Source organism: Lepisosteus oculatus, unplaced genomic scaffold (assembly GCF_040954835.1).
Source record: "Lepisosteus oculatus isolate fLepOcu1 unplaced genomic scaffold, fLepOcu1.hap2 HAP2_SCAFFOLD_62, whole genome shotgun sequence".
NCBI classification, from domain to species: Eukaryota; Metazoa; Chordata; class Actinopteri; order Semionotiformes; family Lepisosteidae; genus Lepisosteus; species Lepisosteus oculatus.
The window spans coordinates 1,031,230-1,047,500 of NW_027168171.1; the positions used below are offsets into that span (position 1 = coordinate 1,031,230).

Here is a 16,271-nt window from a genome sequence, read left to right on the forward strand (position 1 = left end):
AGTTTTGTCTGACCATTGACAAAGTACAACTATTTTTTTAGGGCGCAAATTAAGTTAGGTAAATCTTTTTGCCCAAAACTGAAGGGGCGACATTCCCCCCTCCCCCCGTGATGCCAGGCCTGTCCCCATCCTATTCCATAATGTCATTATATATAATACCATACAACAGTGACCGATCCTTACTAACTACATGCGTTAAAATTGCACATCAGCTCATAGCAGGGGGCACATAGCCGCGATGTATTATCAATGTTATATTTCAACCATAATATCGACAACATTAATAAACGCATACGTTGAGAAAATATCGAACCCAGCATATTTTCCGGTTATATACCACAATGCATTGCTAGTATTCGTTGGTCACAATTTTGGACACGTTTTTCAAACGTAGAAGTATATCCGCAAATATCTCAGCAATCCTCTTTTGACGAGTAAGTATGAACAATAATAATACTATCTGAATACATACAGATCTTTCTTAATATTATTTTGATTAAAATAGTACGTGAATAAGCAAAAAATGGCACATAAAATAGTGTGAATGGGGAAGATGACACAAAATCGTTTTGCCGTTTCTCTATTCTTATTCTATGTTGTACTTTCAAACTTTGGGTACTCTTTAATTAGGACAGACTTTATTGCTCAACTGCTATGATGCAAGCCAAATTTTATACATTTATTTCAGTTTTGAGCTTAGTAAACCGTTCACTTTTTAGATTATACTAAAGAAGATATTAATCATCATTTATTTGGGAAGTAATATTATATAATTTTCTCCTAGCTGCGGTGCTGAAGTCCCACCCTACATCAACAGAAAAAGAAATAAAGGAGCATGCAATGTGTTACTTGAAGAATGCATATGAAAGACAGGGGGCCAGGAGATCTGGACACTGAAAATAATAGGTTTTTGGTTCTAACTGTTAGGACAATTAGACAGGGTTTGCAAATAGTGGAAAAAAATCATCTTAACTTCCATTGTAATATTTTTTTTTCTTGGAAATATAGAAGTTGTACATTTTAAAATGTATATTTGAATCAAAATGTGGTTTTGAGTTAGTGTGTTAATATAATTAGTTTTGTGTTTGTCATTACTATACTGTATATTGCCATGTTACCAGAATTTGTAGCTGAAGTTTAAGACTAGTTGTGTTTTTTTATGATTATTGCCCATATGTTGATTGTTGATTGATTGTATACAATGTATAATTTGAAATACATATGTTTCAGGTGTGAATGTGTATTTTCAGAATACATTTCTAAATCTAATCATTGGCTTGGTTTACTTGTTTCTACACCTATAAAATCTATCTTTGATGTATAATAGACCTCTACCCATATACGTATAATAGACCTCTAAAGTTATACGTATAATAGACCTCTAACCATATACGTATAATAGACCTCTAAAGTTATACGTATAATAGACCTCTAACCATATACGTATAATAGTCCTCTAAAGTTATCCGTATAATAGACCTCTAAAGTTATCCGGAACTCCAACCATATAAGTATAATAGTCCTCTAAATTTATCCGTATAATAGAACTCCAACCATTTATGTATAATGAACGTCTAAACATAGACGTATAATAGACGTATAACTTTAGACGTATATTAGAATTTCATTCTAGACGAATTGTAGACCACATTTAGACGTATAAGGTATGCGTTTAATAGACGTATATTATACGTCTTTTGCCCACTGGGTGGGCTCCAGATGCACATGGAAGCAATCAAGTGTTTCATCCGAGCTGTTTCAAAGACTGCCCAAGAGCTTTCCTTTCACAGAGGCGCAACGATTAATGATGGGGGTGCACCCTTCAATGCGCCTTACGACTCTAGGGAGTGATTGAGACGATTCGTAGCGTGTGCTCATTTCTCTCTATTCCCCGTGTTGCAGTGGTAGGATGACGTAAATTACTGCTTCGACACTCCGTGTTAGATTATAGGAGGAATGCGGCGGCAGCGAGCTCGCTTTTGTCGTGGTCGAGTGGTTAAGGCGATGGACTCGAAATACGTTGGGGCTTCCCCGCGCAGGTTCGGAACTTGCCGACTCCGGCGTCTGCCGCACGTCGCCTTGTGCCTGCGCGGCAAAGGCAAAGTGCCGCTTCTCCTTTCCCGGTACTATAAAAATGCTAAATCGCTTGGACCCGCTGCCATGGAAAGCAGTTCTTCAGATTACCACACATTCTGCGTTCGCACCTCTGGTGCTCTACTTATGCCTTTGAAAACCTAATGAATAAAGCTGAAAGAACCGACACGATATGTAGGTGCTCGTAAAGCACGCATTAAAGAACTGTTAACAGCAAGGGTTTCAGTGGGTTAACTGAGGAGAAGGCGTGATCGCTAATTGTTGACTTTTTATTTGGTGTTAGAAACACTCTTACTGTGCATGATGTGCAACAAATGTAGCCACAGAAATTGCATCACGCTTTCATGTATGCTATTGCAGACACCAACGTTGCCTAGATAGAAAACCGAAATAGCCGTGGGTTTGCTTGTTGGTCTGAAGGATCTCTCTTCGAATCTCTATCATTTGTCAATGGAAGTAAAAGGCGCTGCAATCTCATACGTTCAGAATCAAACCCGCAGCTGTTGTTCGACTTTATTTCTTGACTAATTACAACTGAGTGTCGCATGAGCAGTTACGTAAACTTGTCTGGTATATTTGAACACAAATGCCGTTCTTCAATTAAAACTAACAGTACATTGTCAGGGACATTCAGTTCTATACAAACAAGAGACAGACAAGAGAATATTTCTACCTTTCATGTGGACTACGTGTTGACTTACTGATCGGAATAATTGAAAAGTTCGGGTTCATAGCCGATGCAGTGCGTGCTAATTAGAACAACAGCAACGCTGAGCTCTCAGCACCGTACTGAGCCCAGGTGTTTTTCTAAAGCTGTCAGGTGCAGTTCATTTACATGAAGGAAATCTCTTACTGGGTACGATTACAATACAGTAAGTAGCACAGGCTACTTAGGGAGTAGCCTGATGCGTTTAAAAACGACCCGAGCCAGGCAGAAGTCGAACCTACAATCTCCTGATCCGTAGTCAGACGTGTTATCCATTGCACCACTGACCCTGGTGCGACACTGCAGGACTGCAACCCGGTGAGCTCAGCACTGCAACTAGTAAAATACCCCCGGTCCATTCTTTTCCAAAAGTGAGAAACACCTGTTTTCTACATTTTGTCTGTTTTAAAACCATATCTCTTTAAACCAAACCAAGAGTTTGTCTTTTGCTCTGATATTCTGATTCATTTCGATTTCAAAGAAAAAAAAAACTACCTTCCAAAGCATCATAAAATTGTCCCTTCTTCCAGACTCTACTTCTCTCTTGTAGTAGTACAGCAGACCTTTCCAGGTGAGCAGATCACAGAGTCCGAAATGAGCTTCCTCCATCAAGCAAAGTACCTGAACATGACTCTGTCATCATAAAAGCGCCCCTGTAATAAAGAAATTCAATCTGAAATCAAGAGGGCAGTTGCCTACTGAAATAAAAGAAGTCATCAATTTTAACCTAGCAACACATTAAAGGCTGCATCTATACAAGTACGATTCTAGAAATGCTCACCAGATTACGTTTTAAGAAGGAACTGCGCTTCAGGTTCTGCCGAGATCTTAACTCGGATGGCAGGATTCAGAGTCCGGAGTGCGGACTGATTGCGCACGGAGGGTCCATATACTGTGGATCCCTCAGTGATCTTCCGCGTATTCAAACCGCCAGCGTGTGACTCCCCTGTCCCCGTGACCTCATTGCTCTGCTCTCTCCTCTGTGCAGCCAAGCCCGATTCACGGTAAAGTGAAAAAAAAATATGCCCTCAACGTGAGATTTACTCTGGAGCGAGGATAGATGTTACCTTTTTATCATTGAACAGGATGTATGTGATGTGGCGACTAGGTTCAATTTTGTATCCTCTTTAAAAGATTAAGGACTGGGGTGAGCGTGATTTACCACCCTTTCAGCTAAGAACCCGACGTGCGCACCGTTTAAGCTGCATAGACTCGGTCGTTTAACTCTTCTCCATTAGCAGGGTTAAGGTTAAAGAAAAAAAACATTGCTGACTTCTTTTTTTTTTGCCAGCTGCTAGCGCTGATTAGCAAGGTTTGTATTTCATGTTTTGCAAGTTGCATCCATTTTAAGAAAAACAAGTCGTGTTAAAGACAGGAAATGAATACTTGCATTTAATTAAGTCTAGCCATAGGCGGTTATCCACTGGGATTCAGACCCAGGGTTTCCTGTTTTCTAGACAGGCGCTTTAACCAACGAAGCCACAGCGCCCCGGGAGTGCTGTCCTTTTGCAGCCACTTGGACACACCACTCAGACACATCTGCATTCGGTGTGTGCTCCGCCTGCTCGCTGAGCAAGTTGCCACCTTTACATACAATAGCAACATCGACACCAAGAGAAAGGATGACAAATGGCTTTTATCTGGAACTTTTCATGTCCAAGGAGCTCAATGTGCTTTCTGTGTACAACAGGGCCACTGAACTCCACGCTGGCCACTGAACCACAGCAGTGGCTTGCTGGCTTGACATCTCCCAAGGAAAATGTTGAAATCGCATGTGGAACAGGAAAATGACCCTCGAGTACGAGGGAAAAAAAAGAAAAAGATCATCTGGAGCGCGCCAACCCAGTTGGGACAGCCCAGTTTTGTTGACGAGGTGGCCGAGTGGTTAAGGCGATGGATTGCTAGTCCATTGTGCTTTGCACGCATGGGTTCAAATCCCGTTCTCGTTGGTTTCCATTCTGTTTTTGATCCCTATTGCTCAATGCACAGTGAAAGCATTGCATACATGTGTCTGACAATGAGAAATGGGCCCCTGAGACAGTCATTTGCCTGTTTCACAAATGATCGTATTTTACTAGAGATTCTGTTTGGGATTCAGATGTGCATTCGGACAGCAATCCCTTTCAAGAAATGATACGTTCTGGATGAGGTCAAAGGTGCATCATTTGGACACTTTGTGGGCTTGAAATACAAAGAAAATCATGTTCTATGGTACAAGATAAATACAAAACTTAAGCTTTTATTATAATTAGATTTGTTTATAAAGCATAAGCAATCATTTATTACATTAATATATGTAAAAATAACATTTTAGCATCATACGTTTAGTATATTTAGTCCCTAATGCTGAAAGAAATGATCATAGAACATGACTTCTAACCTTACCTGCTGTGTTTTTGATCCCTATTGCTCAATGCACAGTGAAAGCATTGCATACATGTGTCTGACAATGAGAAATGGGCCCCTGAGACAGTCATTTGCCTGTTTCACAAATGATCGTATTTTACTAGAGATTCTGTTTGGGATTCAGATGTGCATTCGGACAGCAATCCCTTTCAAGAAATGATACGTTCTGGATGAGGTCAAAGGTGCTGGAACACTGTATTTAGGATGTGTTTGCAGTTATTCTGTGTTTCTAGCTTCAACCCAGTGATATATATATATGCTCACTGATTTTTTGGTACATGCCCAGGGCAATAATCATTATGAGGATTTATTTCCATATGTGCTAGAGGTAGTGTTGTGAAATTCTTCAACACACTGGATCGCAGGTTTAAACCTGCACTCTTACTCCTTAAATACCAACAAATGCAGATATGTAGCAATCATATTGTAGCGGACACTCATTTGCCTGTTTCACAAATGATCATATTTTACTAGAGATTCTGTTTGGGATACGGATGTGCATTCTGACAACAATCTCTTTCAAAAAATGATTTTACCTTATCGCAGCTTTGCCCCTCTTGCCTCTTTGGAAAATATCTCCATCTTGTGGTCGTTGTTGGTAATGTTTAGACAATATCTCCATCTTGTGGTCGTTGTTGGTAATGTCTAGACAATATCTCCATCATGTGGTCGTTGTTGGTAATGTCTTCTTATGCCCTTTTTTATTTCAATTCTTTATTAGTTGATTCTAGAATCTCTACAATAGAGCTGAAAATATCAGTTTTGTAGCAGACAATATGACATTAGTTATAGTCCAATTAAGACTTTATTACCCTGTTTGTAACATAACAAATTAAAATTGATTAAAACTAAGTTTGGAACACCAGGGAACATAAAAAATGATTTTTAGGAAAACCATGAGGTTCTCTGTGTCCGATGCCTGCAAGGGGAGAAAGCTAGAATCCTTTGCTTTTTCAAAATTTGAAAATAAACATCATATAACAACAGCTTTCATTCCTAGGAGTGAAAAATAACCATTTTTGAAGACATATTAGTTTCTAAAACACTACAATAAAGTTAAAAACATCCGTTTTATATTACTTTTAGTATTTTTAGTGAAATTAGTCATTTATTGCACTATTTTTAATATAATCTCTAATTAAAAGTGAATAGAATTAAGTTTGGAGCAACAAGGAACACAAAAAAAAAAGATTTTAAGGAAAAAAATGATGTCTTCTGTGCCAGGTGCCTGCAAGGGGAGAAAGCTAGAATCCTACCCAGGCTCCTGGAGCTCTGTCCTGGCTAAAGGAGGGTGAATCCATCCCCTTCAAAGCTCCATGAAAAAATGATCATTTAAAATTTGAAAAAAAAAACATCATATAACAACAGTTTTCATTCATAGGAGTGAAAAACAACCATTTTTGAAGACATATTAGTTTCTAAAACACTACAATAAAGTTGAAAACATCCGTTTTATATTACATTAATTTTTGTGAAATTAGTCATTTATTGCACTATTTTTAATAAAATCTCTAATTAAAAGTGATTAAAATTAAGTTTGGAACAACAAGGAACACACAAAAAAAAGATTTTAAGGAAAAAAATATTGTCTTCTGTGCCAGGTGCCTGCAAGGGGAGAAAGCTAGAATCCTACCCAGGCTCCTGGAGCTCTGTCCTGGCTAAAGGAGGGTGAATCCATCCCATTCAAAGCTCCATGAAAAAATGATATTTTTAAATTTGAAAAAAAAAAACATTATAGAACAACATCTCTTGGTCCACAGAGTGCAAAAATCCAACTTTGAAGAAAATCCATTGACTGATCCCCGAATCCTGAAGTTTCTTCGCATGATATCGGGCTTGCAACCACTTTCTGGAAAATTTTCAGCTCCATTGTAGAGATACTAGAATCAACTAATAGAGAATTAAAATAAAAAAGGGCATAAGAAGACATTACCAACAACGACCACAAGATGGAGATGTTGTCTAAACATTACCAACAACGACCACAAGATGGAGATATTGTCTAGACATTACCAACAACGACCACAAGATGGAGATATTTTCCAAAGAGGCAAGAAGGGCAAAGCTGCGATAAGGTAAAATCATTTTTTGAAAGAGATTGTTGTCAGAATGCACATCCGTATCCCAAACAGAATCTCTAGTAAAATATGATCATTTGTGAAACAGGCAAATGAGTGTCCGCTACAATATGATTGCTACATATCTGCATTTGTTGGTATTTAAGGAGTAAGAGTGCAGGGGGTTTAAACCTGCGATCCAGTGTGTTGAAGAATTTCACAACACTACCTCTAGCACATATGGAAATAAATCCTCATAATGATTATTGCCCTGGGCATGTACCAAAAAATCAGTGAGCATATACATATATCGCTGTGTTGAAGCTAGAGACACAGAATAAGTGCAAACACATCCTAAATACAGTGTTCCTGCACCTTGACCTCATCCAGAATGTATCGTTTTTTGAAAGCGATTGCTGTCAGAATGCACAACTGAATCCCAAACAGAATCTCTAGTCAAATATGATCATTTGTGAAACAGGCAAATGAGTCTCTCAGGTGCCCATTGCTCATTTTCAGACACATTTATGCAATACTTTCACCATGCGTTGAGCAATAGGGATTAAAGATACCAGAGGTAAGGTTTAAAAGTGATTCTGAGGTGCAACACATCAGCGAAACAGCTAGGCATCTGAAATGCGGGGTTTGAGAGCCCTTCAGGGAACACCGTACCCTAAAGGTACCAGAAGTCCACTAGTATAAGCATTAAGTCACTGTCAGCCCTGCTGCAATGTAATTGCTACATATCTTCATTTCTTTGGCTTTTAAGGAGTAAGAGTGCAGGGGGTCTAAATCTGCGATCCAGTGTGTTGAAGTATTTCACAACACTACCTGTAGCCCGTCTGGAAATAAATCCTCATTCTGATTATTGACCTGGGCATGTACCAATAAATCACTGAGTATATATATATATCACTGTGTTGAAGCTAGAGACCTGTATGTAATAATATGATGCTAAAATGTTATTTTCACATGTAAGAAAACCGGCTCAGGGACGCCAAATATGTAATGTTGCCATAGCAAAATTAAATGTAGTGGCTCTCTGAAGGCACCAGTTCTGTAGGGTTTGGGCATTTACTGAGACAATTATTAATTGTAGCAGTAAATCACAAAGTTGATTCTTTTGATGGCTTTAGAATCAAACCATGCGACATAACTCAAACAACGCGCACACACAGGTACTAATACACGAGGATACATTTATTAATACATAAAATATGCATGTAAACCTAACAGATCTTATCAAGAGGGTTATCAGAATACAAAAGATATATATTCAGTCAGTTACGAAGTGTTACACATATCAAGAGGACATACGTTCAGTATATCATTCATTAAGACCGTTTCGTTAATGAACTTGGTTATAACTTCTACATTAGATACTCAAACAAGTACATAACTCTTAGGAATTAAATTGATATCAACTGGTTGGGATAACAATTGAATTCTCGAGCTGTAATGCATTGAAGTTGAATACTCATCCAATCTTTGGGGATTCAGATCTTCCTGCGGGTACAAAGAAACAGTTGCAGGCTGTTGCTGTCCAATCCGCGCTCTCTGGCTCCGTGCCAGGCTGTGCTGTGCGGCTTGCGACGCTGCGCTGCTGATGCTCACTGACCGGCTAGTTAGTGTTGGCTTTAACTAGCAAAGTTTGTGCACAGGAGAAAAGATGACTGTGGGTCCGAGCAAGTCAGGAAGAGGACCGGTTCGTTTCTGATGAAGAGCTAGTTCTGAATAGTGATTCAGCTGTCCACAGTTCCGACCTGTTCACGAGGCCTGCTGCTGGTGCTAACCTCGGGTGGATCCTCTGGTTATTCTCTGGCAACCTCCGCTCTAGACTCTTAGAACAAAGGAAAGTTCTGGCACTTGGACACACTGGCCGTTCCGTGGTTGTCCGGGCTGAGTCTCAGGATGGTCAGGAGGCGCGCTGCGAGAATGTCCTGCCCTTGGGAGCCTTCTGCTCCTGGGCCGTCCTGCCCTGGAATTCTCCTTTGAATTCCCTTTAGAATTGTCCACAGAACCCTCTGAATCCTCCCTTCTGAATCTTACTGAATCTCACAGGCTCTCTGTGTTGCCTGTTTTTACCTGGAGGAACTTCAGCTCATTGATTGGCTGAAAGTTCCATGGGCATCAGAGTCCCACGTGGGTTACTCGGCCCTACAAGTCCCTGATTGATTGATCAAGGTGAGATATGAGTCACTTAGTCCTGACACTTAGTAATGCAGTCCAGATGTCCAACTGGCACTCCCTAGACAGATAGGCGCCAATGGATGACCATTGATCATGATAGAAAGGCTTAGCTAAGTGCATCCCCCTTTGGGAGCTGTCCTAGGACCTTAAATCACCCTGCATGAATAGTCTCTCTGTGGCTGCACCACAGAGATGAACAGAGAAATGGGGCCTCATTTGGAAAGGCTCAGAACACTTAATTCTGCCTTATTAATAAGCCTCGCCGCTACACACATATATTAATGTAATAAATGATTGCTTATGCTTTATAAATAAATCTAATTAAAATAAAAGCTTAAGTTTTGTATTTATCTTGTACCATAGAACATGATTTTCTTTGTATTTCAAGCCCACAAAGTGTCCAAATGTTCTATGATCATTTCTTTCATCATTAGGGACTAAATATACCAAACGTATGATGCTAAAATCCTGAAAAAAGGATAGGCTCCATTTCGTCAGTAGATTGGAGTCCAAAACTGATTTGGGTCAATATACAGTGCCTTGCGAAAGTATTCGGCCCCCTTGAACTTTTCAACCTTTTGCCACATTTCAGGCTTCAAACATAAAGATATAAATTTTTTATTTTATGTGAAGAATCACCAACAAGTGGGACACAATTGTGAAGTGGAACGAAATCTATTGGATTTTTGAAACTTTTTTAACTAATAAAAAAATGAAAAGTGGGGCGTGCAAAATTATTTGGCCCCCTTGCGTTAATACTTTGTAGAGCCACCTTTTGCTGCGATTACAGCTGCAAGTCGCTTGGGGTATGTCTCTATCAGTTTTGCACATCGAGAGACTGAAATTCTTGCCCATTCTTCCTTGCAAAACAGCTCGAGCTCAGTGAGGTTGGATGGAGAGCGTTTGTGAACAGCAGTTTTCAGCTCTTTCCACAGATTCTCGATTGGATTCAGGTCTGGACTTTGACTTGGCCATTCAAACACCTGGATACGTTTATTTGTGAACCATTCCTTTGTAGATTTTGCTGTATGTTTGGGATCATTGTCTTGTTGGAAGATAAATCTCCGTCCCAGTTTCAGGTCTTTTGCAGACTCCAACAGGTTTTCATCCAGAATGGTCCTGTATTTGGCTGCATCCATCTTCCCCTCAATTTTAACCATCTTCCCTGTCCCTGCTGAAGAAAAGCAGGCCCAAACCATGATGCTGCCACCACCATGTTTGACAGTGGGGATGGTGTGTTGAGGGTGATGAGCTGTGTTGCTTTTACGCCAAACATATCGTTTTGCAATGTGGCCAAAAAGTTCGATTTTGGTTTCATCTGACCAGAGCACCTTCTTCCACATGTTTGGGGTGTCTCCCAGGTGGCTTGTGGCAAACTTTAGACGAGACTTTTTATGGATATCTTTGAGAAATGGCTTTCTTCTTGCCACTCTTCCATAAAGGCCAGATTTGTGCAGTGTAAGACTGATTGTTGTCCTATGGACAGACTCTCCCACCTCAGCTGTAGTTCTCTGCAGTTCATCCAGAGTGATCATGGGCCTCTTGGCTGCATCTCTGATCAGTCTTCTCCTTGTCTGAGCTGAAAGTTTAGAGGGACGGCCAGGTCTTGGTAGATTTGCAGTGGTCTGATACTCCTTCCATTTCAAGATGATCGCTTGCACAGTGCTCCTTGGGATGTTTGACGCTTGGGAAATCTTTTTGTATCCAAATCCAGCTTTAAACTTCTCCACAACAGTATTACGGACCTGCCTGGTGTGTTCCTTGGTCTTCATGATGCTCTCTGCGCTTTCAACAGAACCTTGAGACTATCACAGAGCAGGTGCATTTATACAGAGACTTGATTACACACAGGTGGATTCTATTTATCACCATCAGTCATTTAGGACAACATTGGATCATTCAGAGATCCTCGCTGAACTTCTGGAGTGAGTTTGCTGCACTGAAAGTAAAGGGGCTGAATAATTTTGCACGCCCCACTTTTCATTTTTTTATTAGTTAAAAAAGTTTCAAAAATCCAATAGATTTCGTTCCACTATACAATTGTGTCCCACTTGTTGGTGATTCTTCACATAAAATAAAAAATTTATATCTTTATGTTTGAAGCCTGAAATGTGGCAAAAGGTTGAAAAGTTCAAGGGGGCCGAATACTTTCGCAAGGCACTGTACATTACCTTTGAAGATAAGGTACAGTCTACTGTAGGGAACCATCAACTTAGAAAGCATTGGCCTTCCCTGGGGGTCAGGTAGGTGCAAAAGATAAACCTTTATCCTATCTTTATCTTAAGATAAGTGTCCAAGCAGTATTTTTCCAAGTTTCACCAAGCTCATCATGTTGCCATAGTAGACAAAGTTCTATAAAATGTTAAATAACTTTAGAAAAAAGCATCTTGGTCTTTCAGTACTGTACAAGGTGAATTAAACTGTCCCTGGTAATAAAAAGTAATTAGAAGCATCCCAGAAACTTTATCTCTAGAAACATTAGCTGTTTTATATCATGTAATTTAGTGTGATGTTGTCAGAATTCAAGGACATTATCACACACAGAAATTGGTTCAGTTAAATCTAAAAAACACAGCTAAACATGGGTTTAAATGTAAAATAGAAGTCTTACCTCTTGTCAAAAGATTTAATTCAAGAAGCGATGTAATAAATGATTGCTTATGCTTTATAAACAAATCTAATTAAAATAAAAGCTTAAGTTTTGTATTTATCTTGTACCATATAACATGGTTTTCTTTGTATTTCAATCCCACAAAGTGTCCAAATGACGCACTACATGATATAAGGAAGATTATCACATGCATATCGGTATTATCTTTCTTACGAAAATGCATTCCTTTCATTACCTTTTACTTTTTAAAATGAACTCAAATTGTGTATAATGTAATAATTTAAGTAGAATAGATTCTAACAATATAATGATCCAGTGTGTTGCACTACTTCACTGCTTCACTGCTCTATGCCGTCTGGAAATAAATCCTCAGACTGCTCACTGCCCTGGGCATGTACCAATAAATTACAGGAGCACGTCTATATATCACTGCGTTGAAGCAGAAGACACACAATCACTGCAAACACATCCTAAATACAGTGTTCCAACACCTTTGACCTCATCCAGAACGTATCATTTATTGAAAGGGATTGCTGTCAGAATGCACATCTGAATCCCAAACAGAATCTCTAGTAAAATACGATCATTTGTGAAACAGGCAAATGACTGTCTCAGGGGCCCATTCCTCATTGTCAGACATATGTATGCAATGCTTTCACCGTGCATTGAGCAATAGGGATTAAAAACACCGCAGGTAAGGTTAGATGTCATGTTCTATGATCATTTCTTTCAGCATTAGGAACTAAATATACTAAACGTATGATACTAAAATGTTATTTTCACATATATTAATGTAATAAATGATTGCTTATGCTTTATAAATAAATCTAATTAAAATAAAAGCTTAAGTTTTGTATTTATCTTGTACCATAGAACAAGATTTTCTTTGTATTTCAAGCCCACAAAGTGTCCTTTGATCTCTATTCTGTGGTAATCCACAATGACCCCGTTCTTCAGGTGATTCATCATGTCCTCCCTCGTCTGTTGAGAGGCCATCCCGATCTCTTCTGCCGTGGCATGCTTCATACACGCTCTCTTGAAGTGAGCAGGAAGCTGATCAAAAGTATTCAGGCACATCTTGCACACCAGGGGAATCCTTGCGGGTTTCCTTTGAAAATAAATAATACCATCTGTGTATAGAAACAAGCTAAGACTGATTTCTTAAATTATCCTTAAAATTCTCTCTCATAGTTTGAGCATAATGATTTTATTGCATTTATATAAGAATTGCTCATTGCTCCAAAATAAATAATGGTTTCATAAAAAAGTGAACACTTACTTGGTCTCAGTCACAGACTTTCCAATAGAAGCCATTGTGGAGTTCAGCAACTGCAGGTCCTAGAAGTGGGGAAGGAATTTTAAAAGAGAAATTGAATTACAATACAGAAGGAATGGCTGAGGGTTCACTGAAATATATAAATATACAAATTCCAAAGACTGAGTCCATATAGAAACAACTACTTTTCATTTTCAGTATAAGAAAAAAAAACATTATCTTCCAAAGCATCATAAAATTGTCCCTTCTTCCAGACTCTACTTCTCTCTTGTAGTAGTACAGCAGACCTTTCCAGGTGAGCAGATCACAGAGTCCGAAATAAGCTTCCTCCATCAAACAAAGTACCTGAACATGACTCTGTCTTCATAAAAGCGCCCCTGTAATAAAGAGATTAAATCCAAAATCAAGAGGGCAGTTGCCTACTGAAATACAAGAAGTCATCAATTTTAACCTAGCAACACATTAAAGGCTGCATCTATACAAGTGCGATTCTAGAAATGCTCACCAGATTACGTTTTAAGAAGGAACTGCGCCTCAGGTTCCGCTGAGATCTTAACTCGGATGGCAGGATTCAGAGTCCGGAGTGCGGACTGATGGCGAACGGAGGGTCCACATACTGTGGATCCCTCAGTGATCTTCCGCGTATTCAAACCGCCAGCGTGTGACTCCCCTGTCCCTGTGACCTCATTGGTCTGCTCTCTCCTCTGTGCAGCCGAGCCCGACTCACGGTAAAGTGAAAAAAAAGATGCCCTCAACGTGAGATTTACTCTGGAGCGAGGATAGATGTTACCTTTTTATCATTGAACAGGATGTATGTGATGTGGCGACTAGGTTCAATTTTGTATCCTCTTTAAAAGATTAAGGACTGGGGTGAGTGTGATTTACCACCCTTTCAGCTAAGAACCCGACTTGCGCATCATTTAAGCTGCATAGACTCGGTCGTTTAACTCTTCTCCATTAGCAGGGTTAAGGTTAAAGAAAAAAACATTGCTGACTTCTTTTTTTTTTGCCAGCCGCTAGCGCTGATTAGCAAGGCTTGTATTTCATGTTTTGCAAGTTGCATCCATTTTAAGAAAAACAAGTCGCGTTAAAGACAGGAAATGAATACTTGCATTTAATTAAGTCTAACCGTAGGCGGTTGTCTGTAAGGACCAGTTCTGTTCGAGAAGACACAACAAAGAAGGCACTGCTGGGATTTGAACCCAGGATCTTCTGTTTACTAGGCAGGCGCTTTAACCAACTAAGCCACGGCGCCCCAGGAGTGCTGTCCTTTTGCAGCCACTTGGACACACCACTCAGACACATCTGCATTCGGTGTGTGCTCCGCCTGCTTGCTGAGCAAGTTGCCACCTTTACATACAATAGCAACATCGACACCAAGAGAAAGGATGACAAATGGCTCTTATCTGGAACTTTTCATGTCCAAGGAGCTCAATGTGCTTTCTGTGTACAACAGGGCCACTGAACTCCACACTGGCCACTGAACCACAGCAGTGGCTTGCTGGCTTGACATCTCCCAAGGAAAATGTTGAAATCACATGTGGAACAGGAAAATGACCCTCGAGTACGAGGGAAAAAAAAGAAAAAGATCATCTGGAGCGTGCCAACCCATGTCCGGACAGCCCAGTTTCGTCGACAAGGTGGCTGAGTGGTTAAGGTGATGGACTGCTAATTCATTGTGCTCTGCAGTCATGGGTTCAAATCTCATTCTCGTCGCTCTCCATGTCCGACACATGTGCCTGTTTGACGTCGGCCCTCCTGTTGCTTGCTCCGGTGCTAGAGCTGTACATTTTCTAGCGGTGGCTGAACATGGTATAGTAGGCCAACGTCGGTATCGAGCAGTGACAGTAACAGTACTTACTGCGCCCCATAAGAAATCGTTTGTCCCTGTTCAAAAGAGATTGTGCGATGTCCTGCGGCGTTCGTAAAGCAAACCTTTGACAGTTTGAAAAGAGGAATTTATTCTGCTTCCTGTGCGTGCAGTAGTTACAAAGTTGAACGTCTTTACACGATGTGCTGCAGTTTTCAGTGGGCGGGCTTTGTCAGATGGCTTGAAAAAACGCACTGTGTTTCGGCTGAACTCCACACTCATGAGCAGTGTCCTGCATGTTTTCTGTGTATAGCTGTCTTTTAACGCATACAGAATTCATTTGAAATCATTGATTTCTCCAATTAACAAGGGTCCCTTTTTGAACCTGCGAGAAGCATTCTTTCAATGTAACAGATTTACTCCGGGGAAAGCCAGCATGACATTGAGAGTAGCTCAAGCTTTCAGCACCCATATCGGACTGCGTGTATGCAGACACCACTCAGAATCCCCTGTAAGATTCTCCCTCAATTCCGTTTTTCAGTGCTTTAGCTCTTTCAAAAGGCTTCGCTTTGCTAGTCACAATCCAAGGCTCATGATGGCATTTGAAAACATTCACCACTGCGTTGGCCGGGAATCGAACCCGGGTCAACTGCTTGGAAGGCAGCTATGCTCACCACTATACCACCAACGCATGCCCACAGGAAGTCTGCAGGACACCACCAGAGAATGCTTTTTTTAAAAATTTTTTTATTAAACATAGAATTTACAAATACAAATACAACAAGAGGATCAGAGTCATGTACAAGAGAAAAAAAATGCAGCAGAAAAAAGCATTTAACTACCAGAGGTAATTAAGTAATTATGTGATCAAATTGTATATTTTACACGTATCATATTTTCCTTGCTTTAATATTTCTCAATTATTTATAAACTTTAGTTTCAACATGCATGCGTTTCCTGTAAAAAATAAAACTCAGCACACAGTTTTTCTTTTAACAACATTTCGAGTACCTCTGGCATTCATGAAAAAGACATACACAAAAGCAAATAACTAACTCTAAGACTGTCTAAACTATTGAGTTTTTCAAAGAACCAGAACTATAACAGTCCTTAACACTTAA

At 39.9% G+C, this 16,271-nt stretch overlaps 1 non-coding gene across 1 annotated transcript; it reads right to left on the bottom strand.

The window, feature by feature from the left end:
- Nucleotides 1-15,769: 15,769 nt before the first annotated feature.
- Nucleotides 15,770-15,841, bottom strand: trnag-ucc (transfer RNA glycine (anticodon UCC)). Its single transcript has one exon. It is a non-coding gene; the product is annotated as a tRNA-Gly (tRNA).
- Between the last annotated feature and the right edge of the window lie 430 nt (nt 15,842-16,271).